Raw genomic sequence first — 26,059 nt, 5'->3', positions numbered from 1 at the left:
CAGCTAGCTGCCTCACCTATTCCTTTCTAATTCTGAATTCTGTTAATTATCTCCTATTTATCCTGTCTACATCTTATTTATACATTCTTATTGACCTGTTATCTTCCCTATGACGCAGTGAATTCCTTGAGAGAAAGGGCAGATTTCCCCCCTTTATACCCCTAGTAGTTTACCTGGTATCTGGCATACAGTAGGCACTTAAATGTTTTTGATTAATTGTTCTTTCCTTCCCTAAAACTCCCTTCCCAGCTTCATCACCTTTCAAATGTTCCAAATTGGGAAATCTAAGGGAATTACTGCTAAGATTTTCTCCTTTAATGGAGACTTGTGAGAAAAGTCAATGCAGTAGAAGGTTCTAGACTCAGCCTTGGATTAAACATAAAAGTCTCTTAACTAGAACTTCTCAATAACTATAGCACAATGAACTCGTCTGTGATGTCCTCACAAGTGATCCAGAGGCACATTAAGATATACAAATTGCTTTCCACATCCTCAGAGAAGGATTGAATGCTGATCAGTGCAGATTTAGCAGTAAGTCTACTTTCTTACTCTTCAAAGGAATCTTTTCATTGACCTGGTAATCAGAAGACTGGAGTTCCAGTCTCTGCCCCCTCATTCCTCTTGAGAAAGCTTTAATTTCTAAAATGAAAGGGTTAGATTGGATGATTGCCAAGGTTCCTTAAAGCTGGAACATTGTCGTAAAAAAAAATTTTTTTAATGTAGACTCTGTTTTCAAGATGTCATAAAATCCTTTGTAAACTATTCAGCAACCTGTGGTGCATTAGCTATTTCTCCTCTAACCTTGTCTTGTCAGCATTAAACAAAGTGAGCCATTCTATCAATCAGGAAGTACCTTGCCAACTGTCCTGCTGCAACCCCATTTTCTTTCCACTCATTCCCTTATTCACGTTTCTTCATGTAGTTTTGGATACAATAATCAAAACAATATTGGTCGATTCATCATCCCTGCAATTTTCCTGATGGACACTCCTTTCCATGGACTGCATTCCCCTAAATATATTGTTTCCACTCATTTAACTATAAGATTCTCAAGGGCAGAGATTTTCTCATTTTACTACTTCTATTCCCTGTAGTTATCTATGTATCTAGTGTATGGTACACAATTCCTACTTAATAAATGCTTTTTCATTCATATTCATTTATTTACTCATTCACTCCATTCATTCATTCATAACAAGAACGCCTTATTTCCTAGCCATGCTGGTTAGGAGCACTAACTATAGTGCCAGGTAACTATATCCTAAGCTAACTCATTGAAATGGATTTTGCTTATAATAAAGTTTCATTATGCAATCCCCAAATTGTTGGTGTTAAAGTCTGGTTAAATTGAGGATTTTAATTGATATTAATTTCACTGACCTTTCCCCTAAGGGGAAATCACATCTTTTTTTTTTTTTAAAGGGAAAACTGAATAAATGAAAATGTGAATAATAGACTTTGGAAGCTAATAAAAAATCAACATGATATTGAATGAGGTAAATTTTCATCTGCTTCCAGGGCAAGTTATCTGACTTTCTTGCATAATGGGGAATTAAAAAAATAGCAAGTTAAATGATGAGCTTAAGAAAATAACATTTCTGGATTTTGTGTCATTTAGAAGGCAGTGAGGGATAATGGAAAAGCTGGATGGATTTGGGGTCAGAGGATCTGGTGTGTGACCTTGGCAATGCTTTTTTCTTTGAGCTTCAGTTTCCATATCTATAAAAGGAGGGATATTGGAGTAGAGCATTATTCTAGTTCTTTCAGTTCTAGATGTATGAAAACATAATCAACTACAAGCTTTTTTTCTTGAGATAAATCAGTTTCTTTGGACGCTCACTGGCCCACTCTTCCCTTGATTAAAATTCTGCAAGCTTCTTTGAACTGTCAAAACCACCAACTGGGTATATACTTCTAAAATAGGGGTAGGATCAGGAAGACTTCTGGCAATGGAAAGCACCCGAGTCATGCTTTTCTCATAACCCCTGTGAGTCAAGTCCACAAGCTTTTTATTAAGTGCTTGCTAATACTAGTGCTGTTCTAAGCTCCAGAGAGGCCAAGAAAGGCAAAAACAGTTCCTGCCTTCAAGGAGCTCCTAATTGATGAGGTGACAATGTGACTGGAAAGTGTATTTTTACAGATGAGGAAAGTGAACTATAGTAAAAATGAGGGAAGTGAGACATAGATATCACAATGTAACTTGCCCATGGTCTCACAGCTTAATGGTAAATATCTGAATTGAGTCTCAAATTCAGGTCTTTTGACTCCAAGATCAGCCTTATTTCCTATGGTGCTGTGGAAAGAACATTGGACTCCTTAGGATATGAGTTCAAAATATGCTTCTGATATGCATTGCCTTTGTGGGTCATTGTCATTGGACTCCTAGGACACGAGTTCAAAAATCTGCTTCTGATACTCATTACCTTTGTGGGTCAGTCAGTAAGAATTTGTTATTGTTTAGTTGTGTCTGTCTCTTGGTGACCCCATTTGAAGTTTTCTTGGCAAATATATGGGAGTGGCTTGCCACCTCATTTTAAAAATGAGGAAACTGAGACAAATAGTAACGTGATTTGTCCAGCAGCATCCAGCAAATAAGTGTCTGAGGGTGGATTTGAACTCAGGTCTATGGGACTCCAGACCTCTATTCACTGTGCTATCTAGCTGCCCCCCAAAACAAACTTACACAGTAGTTCTAAAAGAGGTCATTTGGAAGAGTTAGCCAGTAAATGAGGACAACAGAAAAGTTTTCCTCTAGATGATGCTTGAACTAAGTCTTAAAGGAAACTATTCTGTGAAGCAAAGGTGAGGAGGGCATCCATTTAGGTTATAAGAAATGTTAATACAGTGAGGACATTTTGGCTAGATGGAAGTCATATGGGAGGGAGAGTTGGTGGGCATAAAGTGATTTAAAGATTTTAACTTAACTTTTTAAGCTGAGCAAAGCAACTATGAATGAAAAAGAGTAAGATTTTTAAGAGAAGAAATAGAATAAAAAAAATGATAACCAATGAGTGAATAAATGAATTAATTAAACCAGACTTTTAAAAATCTATTAAAGCTTAAAACTTCACTGACTTTAGGGATATCTTATATTGATCTCATAAAAGATATGGATAATATATATCATTTTCTGTATTTATTAATGGCCTATATAATGTAGGAATTATTTATTTTTGACAACTTTGAAAGAATTAATCTACAAATCCACTCTAAGCAGGTAAATTTTCTTGCAAGATCTGTCTTTCTTTGATACCGATTTATTTCAGTTATTAGTTTCCTATTGTGTTAGTACTAGTAAATTACTTTTTGGTCATCTGTTTCCTTTAGTTCTTCTAATTTTTTGTAATCAATCTGTGTTTAGTGTTCCTTAATTATATTAATTTTTTGTTTGTAACTTTCTTTTCATTTAATTTTGCTAATTTGTACTTTGTCTTTTTTTTTAATTAAATTTGTTAATTTATTGTTCATTTGGGAAAAAATGCCTCTCGTTTAATTTGGTTGGTCAGTTCTTGTCCTTCGTTATCAAATAAGACCAAAATGACATCACTATGTTTGAGACAAATGACAGTGTGTCTGACTGTGACTGATCAGACCACTATGAACTCAGAATGCTCTACCACAGGGTGGGCACAAATAGTCCATGTGAGCACCTGGGGTAGGTACTCTAAACTTATGATGTCATGTTTCCTTTGAGCTGCCTTCCTCATAGAGTGCATAGAGTGCAGCGCCCTCACCAAAGAGGGCACGCCATGCTGGTCGGTCCTATGCCACTGTCTCATGTGCTGTGCAATCAATTCTAAAGCTCTTCAATGAGAACTACAGGTTGTCCTGGTATCGCTTCTTCTGATCCCCCCACCCCCACCCCCCGTGAACACTTGTCCTGTGTGAGTTCTCCATAAAATAGTTTTTTTGGGCAGGCATACATCTGACATTCTAACAACACGTCCAGTCTATCATAGTTGCCTGCTCAGTAGTACTATTGGAATGCTAGACAGTTTAACTTGAGACGAGACCTCAGTGACTGGAATCTTCTCCTGCTGGGTGATCTTCAGAATCTTCTTAAGACAATTTAAATGGAAGCTATTCAGTTTCCTGACATCTGTAGACCTTCGGTTTGGTAGTCGGTTTAATACCTCTTCTCTTCCACACTTTCTTTCGGAGCCTCCCAATTACTGAGCTAGCTCTGGCAATTTGTGTGTCAACGTGTACCTCCTTGGAAAGGACACTGCCAAGGGAAGTGAACATATCCTCAGTCCTCAAAACTTCTCCATTTGCTTTAATCAATAGTTCCACAAATGGATGGTGTGGTGCTGGCTGACGGAGCACCTGGGTTTTTTTGGTATACATTGTTAGGTCAAAATCATCACAAGCAGCAGAGAATTGATCCAAACTTTGTTGCATCTCAGGTTCAGAGACTGCTTTGAGGGCACCATCATCAGTAAACAAAATCATACCAACATCCCCTCTACTTTAGTCTTGGCTTGTAGCCTTTTAAAGTTAAAGAATTTGCCATCAGTGTGGCAGCTGACCTTGAGGCCATGTTCATCCTCAGTGAAGGCATTTGATAGCATGGCAGAAAACATCATGCTAAAAAGTATGGGAGCAAGGGCACATACTTATTTTACAAAAAATTTATTAACTCATTCACTGAACCACTATCATTTTTTATTCTATTTATGATTTCCTTATTAACCTTTATAATCAGGCATATATTTTATTTATTTATTTATTTAGGCATTTTATTTATTTTTTAAAACTTTATAATCTTGTTCTTTTTTAGAGACTTTTCTTATGGCAGCTGGGTGGTCCAATAGATAGTGCTGATCTTGGAATTGGGAAGACCTGAATTCAAATCCAACCTCACATTTACTAATTATATGACTCTGGGCAAATCATTTAATGACTACATGCCTTAGTTTCCTCTGTAATAAAGAAGTGATAATAAGACCTTATTCCCAGTGTTGTTTTTTAATTTCATAGGAGATCTTTGTAAGCTATTTAGCAGGGCCTAGATGCTGACACATAGTAGGCTCAGTAAGAATACTTATTCCCTTTTGACCTGTCCACTCATCTTTGAACAATTTCTTTGTTCCTTTTCTAGAGATTTTTTGTGTGATCTCAGTTCATTTATTTTCTCCTTTTCTTCTTCATTGGCTGTAACATAAATTTGCCTCTAAGAACCACTTTGACAGCATTTTAAAGATTTTCATATTAAGTATTATTGTTACTATTATTTGATTACTTCTCTAATCCAACCTTTAGTAATTTTTTTTTCATTTTCCATGTATTTCACAAATTTTGCTGTGATTTTGAGTTAAGATCTTCATCTCATAGAGCTTATAGTCAATCAGGAGAATGTCCAAAAGGATGTCAGCTCCTGACAAATAGAAATTGCTCTATTTTTTTTTGTATTTGTATCCCTTGCTCACTAACATTCTAGGGATTAACTTGCAGTTTAACTGAGATAAAGAAAATAGGAATAGTTAAAAAATAAGACCAGAGAGAAATAAGGGAATAAGTTTTAGTGTGTTCCAAGGGGTAATGTTGATGATTGGTTTTAAACTCAAACAGCAATGAGAACCACTAATACAGATTGCATATTGACTTAATTTTGTATGTTTGTGTTTACTTATTTTGTTAAACATTTCTTCAATTATATTTTAATCTTATTCTGGCCACCTTTGGGTGTTATGTGGGACCAACCTGTGTTTGTCACCTCTAATGTAGATGATAAAAGTAGTAAGTGTTCAGAGACTGGGAAAGTTCTTTGGTCTGAAAAAAGGCAAAGAACATAGATTTGAATTGACTCTTCAAATACCAGGTTAAGATGGATGGAAAGGAAATGAAGCAGGGGAATGTCAGAGAGACTAAGGGGGTGGCAAAGGGCATGCACTGTTCAGTAAACCATGGGTAGGACAATTTTTCTCTTCTCCAGTCAAATACTTCTTTGGCATTTATTCCCCCATGTCTTTTTCTCATCTGACCACATGGATATTATAAAAAATTTGAAAAGAGAGAAAGCACTAATAAGTAAGTTGAGTGCCTTGAATAAAACTAGGGATCTAAAAAGTAAAGGTGAAAAGGGAATTCTAGGCATGGGAGACAGCTTGTGCAAAGTCAAGCAGGTAGGAGCAGAAAAAACACAACAGGGACACCTGGGTGGCATAGTGGATAGAGTACCGACCTTGGATTCAGGAGGACCTGAATTTAAATCTGGCCTCAGACACTTAATAACTGTCTAGCTGTATAACTTTGGGCAAGTCATTTAACACCATTTCCTTAAATAAATAAAATAAAAAAATTTTCAAGAGCAACAAGAAAACCAAAATGATCATTTTTCTACAAAACACCTTCAGATATTCATATTAAGGGAGCCTAAGATATTTTCAGTTGCTGCTTTCCTTAGAGCAGATCTGTTCACACATACACATATATAAAAACTTCATATTTTATGCACACAGATGATACATATATGGCATAATGTGTATACATATGTTACTTATATAAACACACATACATGCCTGTATGCATGCATATATCTACGCATGCAATATTCCCTCTCCCTGGAAATTGCCTTGTAATTTTCTTTGTAGTTGTGTGAAATTTGTGAATGTTGTGACACATGATTAATATAAGATCCCAGAAGTCAGGTGGTACCTCATTTTTGACTTTGTATGTTATAATTAGTTTGGTGATGATATGTTTCAGTGATGAATGTGTGTGTATGTGTGTGTTTGCGTGTGTGTGTGTGTGTGTGTGTGTGTGTGTGTGTGTGTTAGAAAACCATCCTTGAGGGGTGGCTAGGTGACACAGTGGATAGAACACCGGCCCTGGAGTCAGGAGTATCTGAGTTCAAATCTGGTGGCCTTGGGCAAGCCACTTAACCCCCTTTGCCTTGCAAAAAAAAATCCCAAAACCCAGCCTTGATTCCAGGAAAATCTAGAATCTCAGTGACTGTGTAATTCTTTAAGCAATTTTTAAAAGACTTTTAAAATACCTTTAAGTTATTTTACCAATGGGTAAAGATACTTTCAAGCCCTGTCCTCTTTATGTGTGTTTGCACCTAGGCTCATATTTTATTCATAGATCTTAGGACAAAACCTTGGGTCTGTCAAAAGACTTCCTCCTTTATAAGCTAGGCTCCTGCCCATGTCATATGTGTGGCTCCTATGTAGGCAATCCCGGATCACACAATCAGGGCCCAGAGTTCTTAGGTCACTTTTGCTAAGCTATTGGCCGCTTCATGTAGTCCTGGCATCCACCACGAGAGGGCAATCTTGTTCTGTATAGTTGATCTCTGGAAAGGAGAAAAAACTCCCTTCTCCATTTCCCTTTCCAACCTTTGGCTCCTGGTAGCTGACTTTATTAATGTACCTATTCTTTCCAGTGTACTTAAGATTTCACTGCTGATATCCTCATCAATTATTAAGTATAAAATTCTTGAATGTCCTTGCTTAGTTACAAGTAATTTGTAGATGTTTGATATATAATTTCCTTTTAGATACAGTTTATTTATTTCTAAAAACAATCTTTAGCTGTAATTACTTGCTTGATTTATGTGAGTGAGAGCATGTGGTCAGTGGGAGCAGGGCATCCCCAGTAGTACAGGCTTGGCCAAGACAAACATGCAGCTGTTGCCTTATTTCCTAAGATTTCACTTATAATTGGTTGTGCCATTGACCGAGTCCATTTTTTCCCCATCCGGTGCCTTCTGCCCGCCCAGTTGACAGACTGCCAGCCCCTTCCTTGCTGTATCTACATACATCTTTAAGCTATGTTGGAGCCTGATGAGATATGTGGATTTTATACCTCTAACTCCTTCTGTGTATCCCTACAACAAAGAGATCTCCTCTTCCCAAACATTTAAACATTAATTCTAGAATCTTAAACTTGGAAAGGTCTTCAAAGATCATCCCTTCTAACCCACAGACCCTATTCAGAAATATCTTCAGAAATACTACTCTGGCCATGCTTCAAATTGTTTAGTTTTACAAGGTTTAGGCTCATGTTACTTCTATGGCATTATCTTCTTAAGAGAGCCACAGCTTGAAAAAATATTTAAGATGTCCCCAATAGTACCTACTTTACACTTCAGTACACAAAATATTTTACTATATTCAGTATTTTGGGGTGTGTGTGTGTGTGTGTGTGTGTGTGTGTGTGTGTGTGCGTGTAAGGGAGAACTATCCTTTCTGAAATAGAATATCTAGAATTCAGTCATTCATTCCCTCTTGGAAGAAAGGGAAGAAGGTTGTTGGGGTCTGAAAAGTTTTAAAAGAAAAAAGGAGGAGGTGGGAGAGAGAGAGAGAGAGAGAGAGAGAGAGAGAGAGAGAGAGAGAGAGAGAGAGAGAGAGAGAGAATTGAAAGAATGGAGGAGGGATGACAGAACTGAACATGGTTGGGGTGAAGCATGGAAGCATGTTGTTGGGGAGTTGTCAGAAATTTGAAGGAAGTGGCTTGGTCCCAGGGAGAGCTGGACTCATGGGAAAGCCTCGGATGTCATTCTCAGGTCAGACTATTGGCAAGCTCTGGTTATATAATCCTTTTTTTTTTTGTCTTAGAAGCAGCTAAATTCTTTAGAGGTTAATGAGCTAGCTAGTTGTGGGAGTAATGGCACTCTTTGAACAGTTTCCAGAATGACTGTACTCTCCTGGAGCATTTATTAAACATGGAGCTTTGTGAATCTTTAAATAATGTGTCTACATAAGCATGATGCATGTTCAACTCGGCACAGACCTATAAAGCATTCAGTAGAGATTAACCAGTCAACAAATGTATTCACTTACTGGTTGAGCTCTGGGCTGAGCTCGTTCCTTTAAAGAATGACTTGGGGTGTCCTTTGAGTCACTGTTTAAAAGTATAGCTAGAACTTCCAGGCCAGTGGTTGCAAACCTACAGACCACAGTCACTTGGGTGAATGAGTTTATTGTAAAGGATCTGGCTCATATAGTTCCATTCTTTTCAGAGCCATAATCAGTCAAGGGTGAAGGACCTTATTTCCAGTAGAAATTTAGAGGAGTTACAAATAGGCTTTCAGGTCAGTGAGAGGGATAGTTATGGAGTCAAATAGAAAATAATTCTGTTTGGTATTTATAGCCCTTCATAGTCCACTCCCTATAGATCTTGACTCTACTCCAAATACTCTCGGATCTATCCACCATCATCTATTGGCAGTTCCTCCAAGATCCCTGCCTCCCCAATATCCGGTTTTGCATGGCTTGTGCTTTCATTGCTTGGGATCCTCTATTCCTCTATCTCTGCCTCTTAGTTTCTTTGGCTTCCTGAAGGACAGCTCAGATTTTACACTCTTTAAGAAACCTTTCCTAGTCTCCATTCCTTCTTCCATCCAACTGTTACTGCCTTTTCTTCTGAAACGACCTTCTTTATCTTTGTATGTCTTTTATATACTTGTCATTAGCTCAGTTAATTAGCCAAGTAAACAAGAAAAATAGTAAAAAGCAATCCTTGCCCTCAGAGAGCTCATAGTCTATTAAAGTAGACCATCTAAGAACACTTACAAATAAATATAATGTATTTAATATAAATGGGAGACAATCTCAGCAGGAAGATATCAGCATTAAGGATAAATTGAAGGAAATTTTTCCATTGTAAGTTCTTTTGGGGAAGTGATTGTTTGCCTTTCTTTGTATTTCTCAGAGTTTAACGTAATTTCTATAGTTATGGTAAGGACTTCAAAAATGCTTATTGACTCTAGGTCCATGCCTTGAAGGTAACTATTTTCCATGTAGGACCACCAACACTGTCAGCTTTTCCTGCAGAATGATATTCAGTGCCTAAAGATTCATCCTAAAGTAGATTACCACCATTATGTACCAGAGGCTGGGGAAATCAGATTCAGGAATCTGCCCTTTCTAACATTCCTCCTACCCAAGTCAAGATCAGGAGATGGAGCAAAGATATGAAGCAAGTCTTTTCATGTAGCCCCTAATCTTTTTTTCTTATTTATCTTTTCATTCATTCATTCATTCATCTCTTCTTCTATTCATTCATTCATTCACTTTTTATTTTTCAATTGCATGTAAAATTAGTTTTCAACATTCATCTTTTTGCAAGTTTTTGAGTTCCACCTTTTTCCACCACTACCCTCCCTTACCATTGCCCTCCCCATAGAAGCTATCTGATAAATGCTATATATTTAAAATCATGTTCTATATTAGTCAAGCTATGAAAAAGAAAGAAAAAATAAAAGAAGTTTTGAAAAGTGAATATAGTATGTTTCTGCATTCAGAATCCACAGTCCGTCCCCCCCCCATGGATGTGGATGGTGTTTTTCTTGACAGGTCTCTTGGGATTGACCTTGCTCACTGAACTCCTGAGAGGAGTTTATAATGATTTCCTGGTTCTGCTCACAGAAGCCTTTTATTCTTTTCTGAAGTCAGGCTACTCATGATTTTGTCTTTCTTTTGTTTTGTTTTCTTGTTTTGTTTTTCTCTTCTTTTTTTTTCTTTTTTCTTTTTTTTGCAAGGCAGTGGTGTTAAGGAACTTGCTCAAGATCACACAACTAGGTAATTAAGTGTCTGAAACCAGATTTGAAGTCAGGTCCTCCTGACTCCAGGACTAGTGCTCTATGCACTGAAACATTTAGCTGCCTATGCTCATGACTTTTTATAGAATAATAGTTCTCCATAACATTCATATATCATAGCTCTTTTTCAGTGAACTCTTGGGGATATAGAACCAGTAGTGGTATTATTGGATCAAAGGATATGCACAGTTTTATTGCTCTTTGTTATAGTTCCAAATTTCTTGCTAATATGGTTGGATCAATGCACAATTCTGCCTACAGTGCATTAGTATTCCAGTTTTCCAACATCCTATCTAACACTGACCATTTTTCTTTTTTTGTCATTTTAGCCAATCTTATAGTTGAGAGGTGGTGTCTCAGAGTTGTTTTAAATTTAATTTCTCAAATCAATAATGATTTGAAACTGTTTTTCATGTGACTTTAGATAGCTTTAATTTTTTCATCTGGAAATTATCTGTTTATATCTTTTTATAATTTGTCAATTGGAGAATGACTTGTATTCTTATAAATTTGTCTCAGTTCATAATATATTTTAGAAATAAGTCCCTTATCAGAAACACTAGATGTAAAAATTGTTTCCCATCTTTATGTATTTTTTAAATTTTGATTGCATTGGTTTTATTTATGCAAAATCTTTTAAATTTAATGTAACCAAAATTATCCATTTTGCAATTAATTATGTTCTCTCTCTCTCTCTCTCTCTCTCTCTCTCTCTCTCTCTCTCTCTCTCTCTCTCTCTCTCTCTCTCTCTCTCGTGATAACTGTAGTTCCTAATCTTAAAAACCCTTAGGGAAGAGGGAATGGAGTAGTTTAAAGCATAAGCCAAAGGGGACTGGGATATCTGCCTACCCATTTGGCCTGAGTCCCGTGTTGTGAGATTTCTCATCAAGCAAGGGAGGTCCAGACTAGGTGAATAGTTGGAGGACGTTGGAGCAGTAGTACCTGCGACATCCTAGGTTGGATGGCAAGATGATGGCATTATACCTTGCTGGAGTCCCTAGTCAAGTATGTTGCCTTATGCCCATACTTGGGGATGATATATATGTGTGTGTGTGTGTGTGTGTGTGTGTGTGTGTGTGTGTGTGTGTGTGGAAAGGACCACTCATGGAGTGGCAACTTTCTGTTATCCTTCCTCCTCACTATACATGGGGGTGGAGCAGAAATATTTAGGTAGATATCTGTTTTACTTTTCTTTTTTTGGTGAGTCATAAGCTCCTTTTCCTCCTCTGTTTTCATCTGGGTGGAGGACACCGGATCTTTGCCACCTCCTGCTTTTTCCTTGGCCACCTTCACCATTTGTATATACCAGTAGCCAATGTCTACAACAGGGGTGACGAGGAGACACAGATGGGTGGAGACAGATGTCATACCAACACCCCTACCATGTTCACCATCCCTGCATCCCAGACCCATGCACAGTTTAACCAGCCCCTAATTTGGAAAAATGACTTATTGAAAATAGGAAAACCATTTTTTCTTTTCCTTGGCACAGACTACTAGGAAAAAGCACTCTGCTTCTGCTCCCATTGCCTTTTTGACCCTTTCAGTTGGCTTCTACCATCCCCACTTTGTTGAACCTGTTCTTTTTCACATTATTGCTGTTCCTCTAAGTATTAAATCTATTATCCTTTTGTAGTCATTATTATTCTTAATCCCTAGGCAACTTGACTTTTTTGACAGCTCTCATCTACATTAATTTCTCTGTCCTTTGTTATCTGTTATGACTGTTCTCTCTTGACTCCCTTCCAAAGTGACTTAAAGATCATTACCCTTGGTCTACTTCTTAAGTATGAGTGGCCCCTGAGGCTCTAGCCTGGATCATCTTTTCCTCTTTTTCTATACTCTTTCAACTCAAGTATTTTCCATTACCATCTTTATGCAGATGGCTCCCACATCTATATATATCCAGGCCTAGTCTCTCTCCTGAACTCTGTTCTTGCATTTCCGCAGGCATCTCAAATTAGTCATAATTTCCAATAGCCTTATTTCTATTTAGCATGCCACCATCCTAAATGATTCAGGTTCACAACTTAGAAGCCATTTTTGATTCTTCCATAGCCCTTAACTCACATATACAATTAGTTTCTAAATCTTCTCAATTCTTCCTTTAAAACTGATATCACATTCATCTTGTTTTCTCTACTCCACAATTATCACCATGGATCAGACCTTCATAATTTTTCATCTGGGCTATTGAAACAGCAGTCTCTCTGGAATTCATACTTTCAGTCTTTTTCCTCTCCATCTATCTCCTACAGAGCTGACAAAATGATCATCTTAGAACACAAATATGGCCACGCCACTTCTTCACAAGCCTTCAATTTCTCCCCTTTTCCTCTAAAATAAAATCTAATCTCCTCTCTTAAGTAACTGGAATCTTTCACAATCTGATTTCACTCTATTTCATGTTCTCACTCTTACTTCATGTTACTTTTCTTCATGCAGTGTTCTTCCAGCCCAGCTACCCTACTTACTGCTCCCTGACATAGAACTCCCTCTATTATCTCTGGGCTATAGTACGGTCAATCCTTATATCCCATCTCATCTCTTCTTCATCGGCACATTAGTATTCCTAACTTCCTTCAAATCTGATCATGAATTCCTTTCCATAGGAAGTCTTCCCTATTATCACCAGTTATAATACCCTCTCCTTACTCCAATGATCATATATGTTTCCCTAAGACCCAAGCTTTTCATGTACTCTAGTGGTAGACAAATGTCTTGAGGGCACTGATTGGTTTTTCCCATTTTGTCTTTGTGTATTCCTTTGTTTTGCATATAGTTCATGGACTGAATTGGATTAGATTGGAAATTTATCAGATGATCTGCTGATGGAGACTTCTTCTTCTCCTCTTCCAGTTTTTTCCTGGGGTCTGAACATCTGAGGGAATCTTCTCTGCTCTTTGTCCAGGTACAGAAATTCCTATTTAAAGTTCTGATTCAGTTCCACAAAAACTGGTCAAATATCTGCTTTTTGTAAGGCACTATGGTTGGCACTGGGGATTCAGAGATAGAAACAGTTCAGCCCCTGATCTTTAAGCTTGATGCTTCAGAGTTATCAAGGAGAGAACAAACCCATAAATACACACACACACACACACACACACACACACACACACACACACACACACTGAAGAATTAATGTTTTCCGCATAGATATATTGCCATTTTCCAAAGACATGCAATTCATTTCAAAGTGTTACTTAATTTAAGTTAGGTTTTTATTGCATATTAACAGATAGTAAATAGTGCAACTATATTTTTTTTCATTAAAAGGTGATTTCTGGATGGCTAGGTGGTGCAGTGGATAGAGCACTGGCCCTGGAGTCAGGAGTACCTGAGTTCAAATCCGTCCTCAGACACTTAATAATTACCTAGCTATTTGGCCTTGGGCAAGCCACTTAACCCCATTTGCCTTGCAAAAAAAAAGGTATTCTCTTCTCATAAAAGCTTATGCTAGAGTCAGTTTGTCACTGAGGGCTTGCTGACTATCTGGAGGAAAAGAGTCTCCTGAGTAGTAGTATTGGGCCTCAGGAACTTCTGATTCTTTCACTAGACAATTTTATCTTCATTGATAGGCTATACTTTCAGTCTTGAAATTCAGAAGGGTCACAAAGGAATATCTACTCTTGATTTTACCCGATTGAAAGCTTGAATACAAGGATGCCTTGGAGTTCCAGGTTTGAATTTCATTTAAAATACCTTCTAGCTGGCAAAATCAATTAATCTCTCTGACTTTGTTTTATCTGTGAAATGAGACTAATCATAATAACTCATATTTGTATAGTATCTAACTTAGAGCTTGCCAAATGGTTTTCAAATATTATTTCATTTTATTCTCACCTTATTTTGTAATTGAGGAAACTGAGGTCAATCACTATTAAGTTATTTGCCTAGTAACACAGCTAGTAATCTGAGTTGTATTTGAACTCAGGTCTTTCTGACTTCGGATATGGTACTCTAGTTGGCTCATTCCTGTAGATTTTACTTCAGAGTTTTTGTATCAAATGAGGTAATATTTATAAAGTATTTTGTGCACAAATATCTGCTATTATTTTGAGTCTGCTATAATCAGCACAATGACTCTGTAGACCTTCAATATGGTAGGCAACCTGTTTCCTTTTCTCTCCCATACTTCCTTTTGGAGTCTCCCAAACACTGAGTTAACTCTGGCAATGTGTATCAATCTACCCTGGAGAATATGCTGCCAAGGTAAGTGAACTAATCCACAGAATTCACAATTTCCTCATTTATTGTGACCAATGCTTCCTTGTATGGATAGTGCAGTGCTGGCTAGTGGAGAACATCTGTTTTTGTGTGTTAATGTTAGGTCAAAATTAGCACAGATGGCAGAGGATTAATCCACACTTTGTTTTATCTCAGTTTTAGAGGCAACAGTGAGGGTGCAATCATTTGCAAACAGAAGATCCTACACCAACACTCCCTTCACTTTAGTCTTGGTTTGTAGCCTTTTCAAGTTGAAACATTTCCCATTAGTACAAACAGCTAACTTGATGCTGTGTTTGAAGATGTGTGATAATATCATGGAAAACATCATTCTGAAGAGCATGGGGGTAAGCTCACCACCCTGTGTAACCCTGCTGGTGACTGGAAAAACATGAGAGCATTATCCTTCCTCCAGAACCTGTGGGCATACCATTGTGAAATTGAAAAACAATGCTGAAGGACTTTGTTGTATGCCCATGAAACCAGGATAATGTATCAGTGCCAGGCTTCCTCTTGAATTTTCTTGGGAAGATCCCAAAGATCCCCTGGCAAAAAAAGGTACAGTACACTGAGATCCTCTCTAGAGCTGAACTGCCAAACATTCAAACTGTTTTGCAGAGACTCTTACTCCAATGGGTGTAATTTAAATGCCGAATTCACACTTACCTAAAAGACTGTTTTATGGAGAATTTGCACCTGGTAAGCAATCACATGGGAGTGAGAAGAAGCAGCATATGGAAATACTCTCAGGCTTGAATTTAATATTAATGATGAAATGTGGGAAGTGCTGGCACAAGACTGTCCATCATGGCATACCTGCATCAAAGAAGGTGCTATGCTCCATGAGCCAAGCAGAATCATAGAAGTACAAGGGAATCATGGGCTGCACAAATCCAGAGTTACTTCCAAGCTAAATGTACTAACAATGTTCACTTGTGTCTGTTCTGCCATGGTGGCTTCCAAACTTGTAATGGCCTGATCAACTACAGCAGAAAGGTACCATACCTTAATTCCAACATTGTGATGTCATTAGTCTTCAAAATGAAAGAGAAAAACAAAAACAACTATATGTTAGGCATTGTCTTAAGCTCTGGGAATACAAAGGACAGTCCTTGCCCTCAAGGAGCTTACAGTTTAATGGAGGAGAAAACTGGCAAACAAGTATTTACAAACAAGTCATATGCAAGATAAAGAAACAATAATCAGAAAGAAAACAAGAGTTAAGAGAATGTGGGGAAAAAAGATGGCATTTTAGTTAGGTTTAAATGAAGACAGGCAAGTCTGTAGCTAGAGGGAAAGCCTTGTGACCATCAGATAAAATATCCAGAGATGAGAGATGGTGTCTTGTTCCTGGAACAGTCAAGAGGCCATTGTCACCAAATGGAAGAGTTTGCGATAGAAAGCAAAGTTCAAGAAGATTGGAAAATTCCAAAGTGCTTTAAATGCCAGACAGAGAGGATCTTGGAGGGGGAACCACTGGAATTTGTTGAGTAGGAAGCGACAAGGTTGAACCTGTGCTTTAGGAAAATCACTCTGATGGTTGATTGGAGGATGGACAGAAGTAGATTTGAGGCAGACAGACCCACCAGCAGACTATTTCAATAAATCAGGAGTGAGGTAACAAGGACCCACTACACCAGAAAAGTGGTAGTGTCAGAGGAGAGAAGAGGGAATATCTAAAAGATGATACCAACTCTGGCAACAGCTTGGATATGGAGAATTAAAGAGAATGAAAAGTCCAGTATGACTTCTAGGCTGTGAACCTGAGAGCCTGGGAATATGATGTTGATCTGTATAGAAATGAGGAGGAGAGTATTTGAGGGAGGGTTTTTGTTTTTATTATATTTATTTATTTTGTTGAACATTTTCTAATTACATTTAAAAATTTTTTTCAGTGAAGGATCTAGATTTATTTATTTTATATTTTTACAATAATTTTGTTATAAGTGTAAACATAAATCCCCCTTCCCCCCAAAAAAAATAGTGAGAGAGAGAGAGGGAAAAACAATGTACTTTAGTCTGTGTTCAGATTCCAATGGCTCTGTCTCTGTGGTGAATTGTTTTCTTTATCATAAATCTACCAGAGAAGTTGCTTCAGTATTTTTCTCACAGTTGCTATTACCAGCTGTATTTCCCTCCACTCTATTCCTCCCCACTTTCATTTATTTTATTCTCTCTCTCTCTCTCTCTCTCTCTCTCTCTCTCTCTCTCTCTCTCTCTCTCTCTCTCTCTCTCTCTCTCTCTCTCTCTCCTCTTTCATCCTGGCCCTTTCCAAAAGTTTGTTGTATCTGAGTACCCTCTCCCACAATCTTCCCTCTCTTCTATCACCTATTCCCCTCTTCCCTCCCCCATTCCCCCTTATCCCATCCTTTCCTTCTCATTTTTCTCTAGGGTAAGATAAATTCCTATGCCCTATTAAGTATGTATGTTATTTCCTCTCTGAGCCATTTCTGATGAGAATGAAGGTTCACTCATTCCCTCTTGCCTTTCCCCATTCCACTCCATTGCAAAAGCTTTTTCTTGCCTCTTAAGTGAAATTTCTGTGCTTCTTCATCTCCTTTCCTTTCCTCCCAATACTTTTCTTTATTACCCATTGACTCCATTTTTTACTATATTATACCATTATATTCTGCTACTTCCTATGTCCTGTCTATATATGCTCCTTCTAACAGCTCTTATAAATAAGAAAGTTCATATGAGTTTTCAATATCTTCTTCCCATGCAGGAATACAAACAGTTCAGTATCATTAAGTTCCTCATAGTCCTTCTCATCTTCCCCCTCTATGGTTCACCAGAGTCCTGTACTTTGGAGATCAAACTTTCTGTTCAGCTCTGGTTGTTTCAATAGGAAAGTTTGAAAGTCCCCTGTTTCATTGAAAGTGCATCTTTTCCCCTGAAAGAGTATTCAGTTTTGCTGGTTAGGTGATTCTTGGTTGTAAACCAAGATATTTGGAATATCATATTCCAATCCCTATGAGCCCTTAATGTAGATGCTGCCAGATCATGTGTAATCCTGACATGGAGCCTCAGTAGTTGAATTGTTTGTTTCTGGTAGTTTTTAGAATTTTCTCTTTGACTTGGGAGTTTTGGAATTTGGCTGTAATATTCCTGGGAGTTTTTCATGTGGGATCTCTTTCAGGAGGTGATTGGTGAATTCCCTCAATTTCTATTTTACCCTCTGCTTCTAGGATCTCAGGGCAATTTTGATGATTTATTTCTTGAAAAATGAAGTATAGGCCTCTTTTCCTGATCGTGACTTAAAGGTAGCCCAATAATTTTAAAATTATCTCTTCTGGATCTGTTTTCGAGTTTGGTTGTTTTTCCAATGAGATATTTCACACTTTCTTCTAATTTTTGGCTTTTTTGGAAGAGTTTTATTCTTCCTGATTTCTGGCAAAGCCATCAGCTTCCTTTAGTTCCATTCTGCATTTGAAGGAGTTATTTTCTCCAGAGAGCTTTTTTTATCTCCTTTTCCAGCTGGTCAATTCTGTTTTTTTAAGGTGTTCTTCTCATTTGCCTTTTCTTTTGCTTTTTCCATTTGGCCTAAACTTGTTTTTAGCATATTATTTTCTTCAGTATTTTTTTGTATTTCTTTCACCAAGCTGCTGATTTGGTTTTTATGATTTTTATGTATTGCTCTCATTTCTCCTCCCAATTTTTCCCTCCCTTAATTGCTTTTTTTTGAGCTAATCCATAGTCTGAGCCTGTTTTCTATTTCTCTTGGAGGTTTTAGATATGGAAGCTTTGATTTTGTCATCAACTGAGGATGTGTTTTGATCTTCCATGGGACTAAAGTAATTTTCTATGGTTGAATTCTTCTTTTTCTGTTGTTTACTCATTTTCTCAGCCCAAGACTAATTTACAGCACTTCCAAAGCTTTGGGTTTTTGGGGGGGCACCCCACTGGGACCTTTATTCCTCCAAGGTCTTATGCTCTCTTGCCTGTGCTTTGATATATAGATGACCAGAGCACTCCCCTCTGCCCTGGAGCTGTAAGGAGGAGCCCTCTTGGTTATTTTATTATGGAAGCCCGAACTGCAACCTGGATCTAAGCATGGGCAAACAGCAGAGTCCTGCCTCCAAGGATAGAAGAGAAATTTCTGCAGTCTTCCCTGACCCCCTTACTATCTGTGGGCTGTGCTCTGGAGGTGCAGGCTGGATTCTTGCTACAAGTTCTGTGGCCAGTGCTCCTCACTCCACACTCATTCTGGTGTAGCAGAATTCTCTCACTGCCCCTTCAAGCTGTTCCTAGGCTGTGCTGTGACCAGGACTTTTTCCAACTCCCGGTTCTGGTGAAACATACCTTTCCCATGGAGCTTCTAAGTTATCTTGGACTGGGAAAATGTATCACTCAGTCTTTCTGTGGGTTCTGCCCCTCTAAATTTTGGCTAGAGATATAATTTGATGGCTTTTGGAGTTTCTCGGGGAAGGAATTCCCAGGAAATGCTGCACCATCTTGGCTCTGCCCCCCTCCAGGAGGATTTAAGGGGAAAGGGAATTAGAGCTTCCCTTACCTCAAGCTCCAGAACAAGGGGCAATTTTAACTACCAACTCTAGTATTGACCTTTAATAATATTTATTTACATTGGGGGCTTTGAATAATTTCTAGTATTTCACACCTTTAAAGAAATGCCAAAGAATAAGTAGCTGGTGATGCCAAGTGTGGACATTTTTAATAAAACTTCTAATCTAGGCATTTATGTCCTTGATTTTTTAATAATATCTTTATAGAAAAGTTGGGTGAATAGAAAGTAAATTGCAATAAACATCACACTCTGGCAAAGTCCCCAGTCTCTGGGGTGGAAGTCTGTGAGTTTTGCCTTATGATGGTCCTGCCCTGCCATGCCCAGCTGTTCTCAGTTATCTAGGGAAATCCAGGGGTGTAGGACCAGAAAGTTGACTGTCATGACATTGGGGTCACTGTGACTGCTCTGTCCAGGGATGCTAAGCTTTTGGGAATCCCCCCTAACTGCTCCTGGTATGGAAGAGAACTCTCCAACTGAGTTCTTATGGTCTTCAGGCTTATTTGTAGACTGCTTCCTTCCATGCCTTTTTATCCTTTGCTATGGACTGTTTTCCAGATAACCAAGATTTCTTAGCAGGATTTCAACCTGAGCTTCCTTGACTCCAGCTACTCAGTGATTCCTGAAAAAAGCTTTCATGCATCCAAATCATGAATCAACAAGTGTCTATTTTTATTATATATCTATTTTGGGCCAACTAGTTGGTTCAGCTGGTAGAATATTGAGCCTGGAGTCAGGTAGTCCTGATTTCAAATCCAATCTCAGATACTTACTAACTCTGGAGAGCTGGACAACATACTAAACCTCTGTTTACCTCAGTTTCCTCATGTGTAAAATAGGGTAATAAGAGTACCTGTCTCCTAAATTTGTTATGAGGATGAAATGAGATAATACTTAAGTGCTTAGCATGGTGTCTTCCACATAGGAAGCGTTATAGAATTATTATTATTATTATTATTATTATTATTATTATTATTATTATTATATGTTCTATGCATTTGGGATATAAAAGATAAAAATGGATCAATCCTTGCCTGAAGGACCTTGAATTCTCATTGACTTGACATTGGCTTTGCTGCACACCAAAAGACTTGTGGGTAATTTTCTATTTAATCACTGTTGCTCAAGGTTTTTGACTAAATTCACCTACACCAGATTTGTTACTTGTGTTTTTTTCTGAAAAGCTTTAATAGCAGGTTTTTCTCTCAATGTGCATTAATACAGTACTTGGGGGACCAAAGTACTTTTGAAGTGAATGAAGTAGAACTCTTAACTGAAAAGGAAAAATGTACTTTCTTTGAAAAAAGTGTGAGAATAATAGAGTTTTGAGAGACAGGCTGTGCTATATTAGAAGGGGCATTAGACTTGGAGGCCAAAGACCTGAGGCTGAGCCCCAGTGCCACCAATTAGTTGGAAGATCCCACATTTAGATGCTTAGGGAACTCTGAGGCCATCTTGTTCAATCTCCATCTGTTCCAGAGGGGAGATTGTTGTCCTTTGTAATTGAAGAAGACCATGACATCAAATGAGTGATGCGTGACTTGTTGATTACAGTGAAGGGAATATTGTGCATAGACGAGTCTTCTCATTGCCTTTACCAGAATGGTGGTCACCCTATGACTAGGAACAGGACTTCTGGTGGTGCCCTGGATGCTGTGGGAGTCCTTAACCTTTTGGATATGGGTCTCTCTCCCATATTAGCAATGACAGATAGAGCACCAGTCGAGTGATTTTTGGCAACAAACTGCCAGCAATATGGTATAGCTGACCTGTCTCTTGATGATCTAATCATCAATTTTGTACTTTTAAGGTAACAGGTTTTGACAATAGGGTAAAGTAACCTATTGTCACTCAATGATCTATTCAACTCAACTCTATAATCATACTCCCCCTGGAACCTGAAGACTTTGGTTTTTTGAAAGCTACCTAGTTAGTCATGGGGACAATGCCCCTGGACTGCTAGATGCTGCAGTATTGCTAGTTAGCATCATTCATAGTTGGAACTACAACTGTATCTGATTGTCTTTGGACCTCCAACTTGCATTCTGGATTAATGAAAACATTCTTGGCACTCTGGTCCATCTTGCGCCAGTCCAAAAATTTCACTTCTAGCAGCATAATATGAATGGCCCCTGTCACCTCTCTTTAATCACGACTCTATTTTTGAAAAACAGCAAAACAGAACTGGGGTCCTATTCCATTATTCCCACTTGGGGTAACTAAGTGACTCAGACCTGATGTAAAAACTATTTTTTTCAAAGTAAACTCAAACTAAAGAGGGTACCTTGTCCAAGCTCATAGAGGAAGAAAGTGGCAATGATGGCATTCCAATCCTAGTGTTCTGATACCACCTCACCATCATTCTACTGTCTCCCACTGTGGTACATGCTTCTTTTTCCTCTCCAAGACTTCTATGTGTATCCCCACACTGTGGTTATGAGAATAAGATATATGGAAAGCATTTGGTAAAACAAAAACCATTCTCCCAGTGTCAGCCATGATTTTTGCAATGCATTTATTGCCAATGGCAAGTGATTGCAGAGCAGAAACATTGTAAACATGTAGGATTGTGTTGAATGAGTATTTGATTACAATTGTGCTTACAGAGATGATTTAGAATCTATACTGAGCATGTATCTTTACAAATCTAAATGAAAGTATAAATATGTGTATATATTTATAATGCTATATCTGTTTTAGGTGTGCACATATATAATATTTATATAGCTTTTATAAAGTTCGCAAAGCACCTTATGCATATTAACTCATATGTGTGGGTATATATTTATTTATAACCTTGGTTCTATATATAATATATATATATATATACATAAACTTTCTCTTTAGGGGGAAGATGAATACTCCTAAATTCCCTTAAAGTCACTATTCATCAGAAATCACCACAAATCATCATAGAGTCATGAAGCTATAGGAAGTACAAGCATTTTTCTAATTTGCAGCTCTTTTAACTGTTCCCAAAGACTTCATATCGATATTAAGACACTGACAAACAGAGATGGCTTTCCTACAATCTCTGACTGAATCAGTTGCCCAATTTCCTTCTAATTATTCTGACCAAATTGTCCATATCATTTCTCATCATGAGGTGTGAAAAGAATACAAATATGGCCTTTTGCATTTCCTGTTTATTCTTTGACAGTAGGATTAAGTAAAGACCAAATGATGGAGAATCATTACTGGGCTCCATTTTCCAGATTGTCATAAAGTGTGGATACTTTGATCCAGGATAGCCTTTCACCTTTAAATAGAGGTGACACAAAGTCATTCAATGACCCAAAGTCATTTGTGTCAAGATAATGGTGACCTTCAAGGGATCAGAAGGAATAATCCAAATGACTCTAATCTAACAAGTAGTTGTTAAATAATTCATATACGTGAGGCCCTTTGCTACTTTACTGGCAATACCAAAACAAATCTGAAATTGCCTCTGATCTCAAGAAGCTCATTTTTGTTTTACTGGACTAATAGAGAATTATAATAGCTCTCTGTACTTGGAAAAGTTCTGACTCTGCTTTTTGCTGTGTTCTTGGTCTTTTCCTGTTGTTTTTGACTCTTCATGACCCTAATTGGGGTTTTCTTGGCAAAGATATGGGAATGTTTTTTCAATTTCCTTCTCCAGCTTTACAGCTGAGGAAACTGAGGCAAACAGTTAAGCGACTTTTTCAGGGTCCCACAGCTAGCAAGTATCCAAGGTCAAATTTGAACTTAGGAATAGGAGTCTTCACCCTATTCACGGTAGTATTAACTTGTTTCTCAACAGTAGCCTTCTGAATTCAGATATTTCGAAATGAAATGGACTATTAAAGTAGTGGGTTCTCTCTTCTTGGAGATCCTTAAGCAGAAGCTAGATTAATACATATTGGGTAAGATAGATTGTTTCTGGGTTCCTTTGCAGGGGGTTTGAGATTCTCTGATGCAATGCAAATGTTTTTGTAAAATTATTATAGATGGGGAAGGAAATAAGTATTTATTCAGCACCTACCATGTGCTAGACCCTGTGCTTAATGCTTTATAGATAGTATATTGTTTGGTATTTTCTTTGTAAGGAAAGGGTATGAACCAGCTTCCCCCCCCCCCAACAATATTTTAGGCTCAGATTTGGGTGCTGTGGATTGTTCCATGGAAATGCAATGGATTTATATTTGTGATTTCTCTAATTCAAAAGAGTATAATTAAGGAGGGAAATATCAGAGAGACCATCACAAAGAATCAAAAGAAATAGATATATTCATGAACCTGATGTCTTCTGATGATAGGAACTTGACTCTGAAACTGGCTAAGTCCTAGAAGCTGAAGAAAAACTAGAGACATGTTGGGTTATGTAGTTTTTATTCTCTGACCACAGAATACACTCAAATTCGCCTCCAGAGATATTGTCTATCTTGGAAATAAATTCAAGGAGTAGCCCCTTCTTCACACCAATCATTATATAAATAGGGGTATGTTAGTAAATGTTGAACAACTGACTTTATGGGAAAAATATACACTCAACACATTTTTAAGTTTAATCTGAATTATTTTAATTTAGATCCTCCTGACTGCAGGGTTGGGGCTCTATCCACTGTGCCACTTAGCTGCCCCCAAATCTGAATCATTAATGTTAATTATTAATTCCATCACTTAAGTCTAATCAACATAAAGTAAATCATACCCTGATTTATGGTGTTTCTGATTCCTGAGGTGTAAAAATTGAAAATTTCTCAATCCCTTCTTGTGATTCAGTTTGAGTTCACTTCAGCACATTTTACTGTGTAAAAAAGAATAATGAATAATATAGATAAACTATATTTATCATATAGCATAGTATTATACATCCTATTTTACCTACTCAACTATAGGTTCCTTGAGGACAGGAAGCATTTCTTAATTATCTTAATTAACCTAGCACAATTGTGTCCTCCTTTACATTTGGTCACATACTTACATGATGGTATTTTACAATTAGCCTTTTAAAATTTTGGTCAGAGATAATGGAAACCTAAAAATACAGATGGGGTAGATTCTGCCAAGCTGCTTGGGTTGGGGGAAGAAAGAAAGAAATAGTCCTAGATTATGTAGATGTGAGCTTGGCCGTACTGATTCCTGATTCCCATAGGCTCCTGGGGAAGCTTCAGAGAAATGAAGTAAGAGACTAAGGGTAATGAGATCGTTTTTTTTTTTTTTAGATTTTTGCAAGGCAATGGGGTTAAGTGGCTTGCCCAAGGCCACACAGCCTAGGTAATTATTAAGTGTCTGAGGCCAGATTTGAACTCAGGTACTCCTGACTCCAGAGCCAGTGCTCTATCCACTGTGCCACCTAGCTGCCCGCTATGAGATCATTTTTGAAAAGTGCAGAGTTGATATTTAAAATTGCTTATTTTCTTCTCTAATAATTAAAGGATTGATGCCAACATGGTGGTGGTTAACCAATTTAAGGGTGAGAAGATGGAGTGCATCTCAATTTTCCTGTGAGAACCAGCTGTGGGACATGTCTCCAACTCAACTATTCCTATCCTCTAATAATCTCATACTAGCCTTCCTTCTGCAAGATCCTGACCTTCCTACTTGCAGTCCTCCTAGAATCATCTACCATCGTGACCTTGCCCTGGTTGTCTCCCATCCCTGTAACTTGGCTCCCTTAGCCCAGCCACTTGGTCTTCCTGGATTCTCATTAGACGTGGCTCAGCTGTCATTTTCTACATGACACATTTCCCAGGTCTCCCACCCACCAGATACTAGAGCCTTTCCCTCTCATATTATCTTTCAGATTAGAGGAGGCATCATAGGGTCTGAATTCTCGACCTGAGTTCTTCAATTACTAGTTGTGATATGATGCAAATCATTTTCCATATCCGGGTCTCTTTTTTTCTGTATGAAAATAAGGGACACATCTATATGTGTATGTGTATATATATATATATATATATATCTATATATATATATATATATATATATATATATGTATATGATTTTAAAGTTCCTTTCTATATCTAACATTATAATTATTGACTTTGAAGTTGGAGAACCCCAAACTCTGCTAATACTGTGAACGACTATGAGTAAGTCAAATAACTTCTCTGAACTTGAGTATACTCATCTGCAAAATGAGAGGGTTTACTGTAACTGTGGGTTAGAGTATTGGACTTGGAGTCAGGAAGACCTGATGTCAACTCCAACTTCAAACAGTTACTAACTTGTGTGAATTTCTGTGGGCCTCAGTCTCCTCATCTGTAAAATGGGGATAATACTAGTACCTAAGTCCTGGAATATTTATGAAAATAAAATGAGAAATTTGAAAAGTGCTTCCGGGGCCAGCTAGGTGGTGCAGTGGCAAGAGCACTGGCCCTGGAGTCAGGAGGACCTGAGTTCAAATCTGTCTCAGACACATCATAATTGCCTAGCTGTGTGTTCTTGGGCAAATCACTTAACCCCACTGCCTTGCAAAGACTTAAAAAAAAAAGAAAAGAAAAAAGTGCTTCCCAAACCTAAAAGTGTTATATTATCTTCTAAGGTCCCTTGCAAGTCAAAAGTTTAGGATGGAATTCTAAGATCCTTTTCCAGGGGAGAAAATCAGCCTCTAAAAAGATCAGTCAGTCTAGTGAGCTACACTTTTTTTCCCCCTGAAGTATTAAGATTTTCTTTCTTTCTTTTCTAGTGCCCTTGAAGACAAGGTCAGAAACTTGGTTAATCATCTTAAATGTCATAACAGATTTTACATTTAGAAATAACCAGCATAATAAACTCCAGAAACCAAAATACAGTAA

This window comes from Macrotis lagotis, chromosome 8, assembly GCF_037893015.1.
Source record: "Macrotis lagotis isolate mMagLag1 chromosome 8, bilby.v1.9.chrom.fasta, whole genome shotgun sequence".
Taxonomy (NCBI): Eukaryota; Metazoa; Chordata; class Mammalia; order Peramelemorphia; family Peramelidae; genus Macrotis; species Macrotis lagotis.
This window is presented reverse-complemented; position numbering follows the sequence as displayed.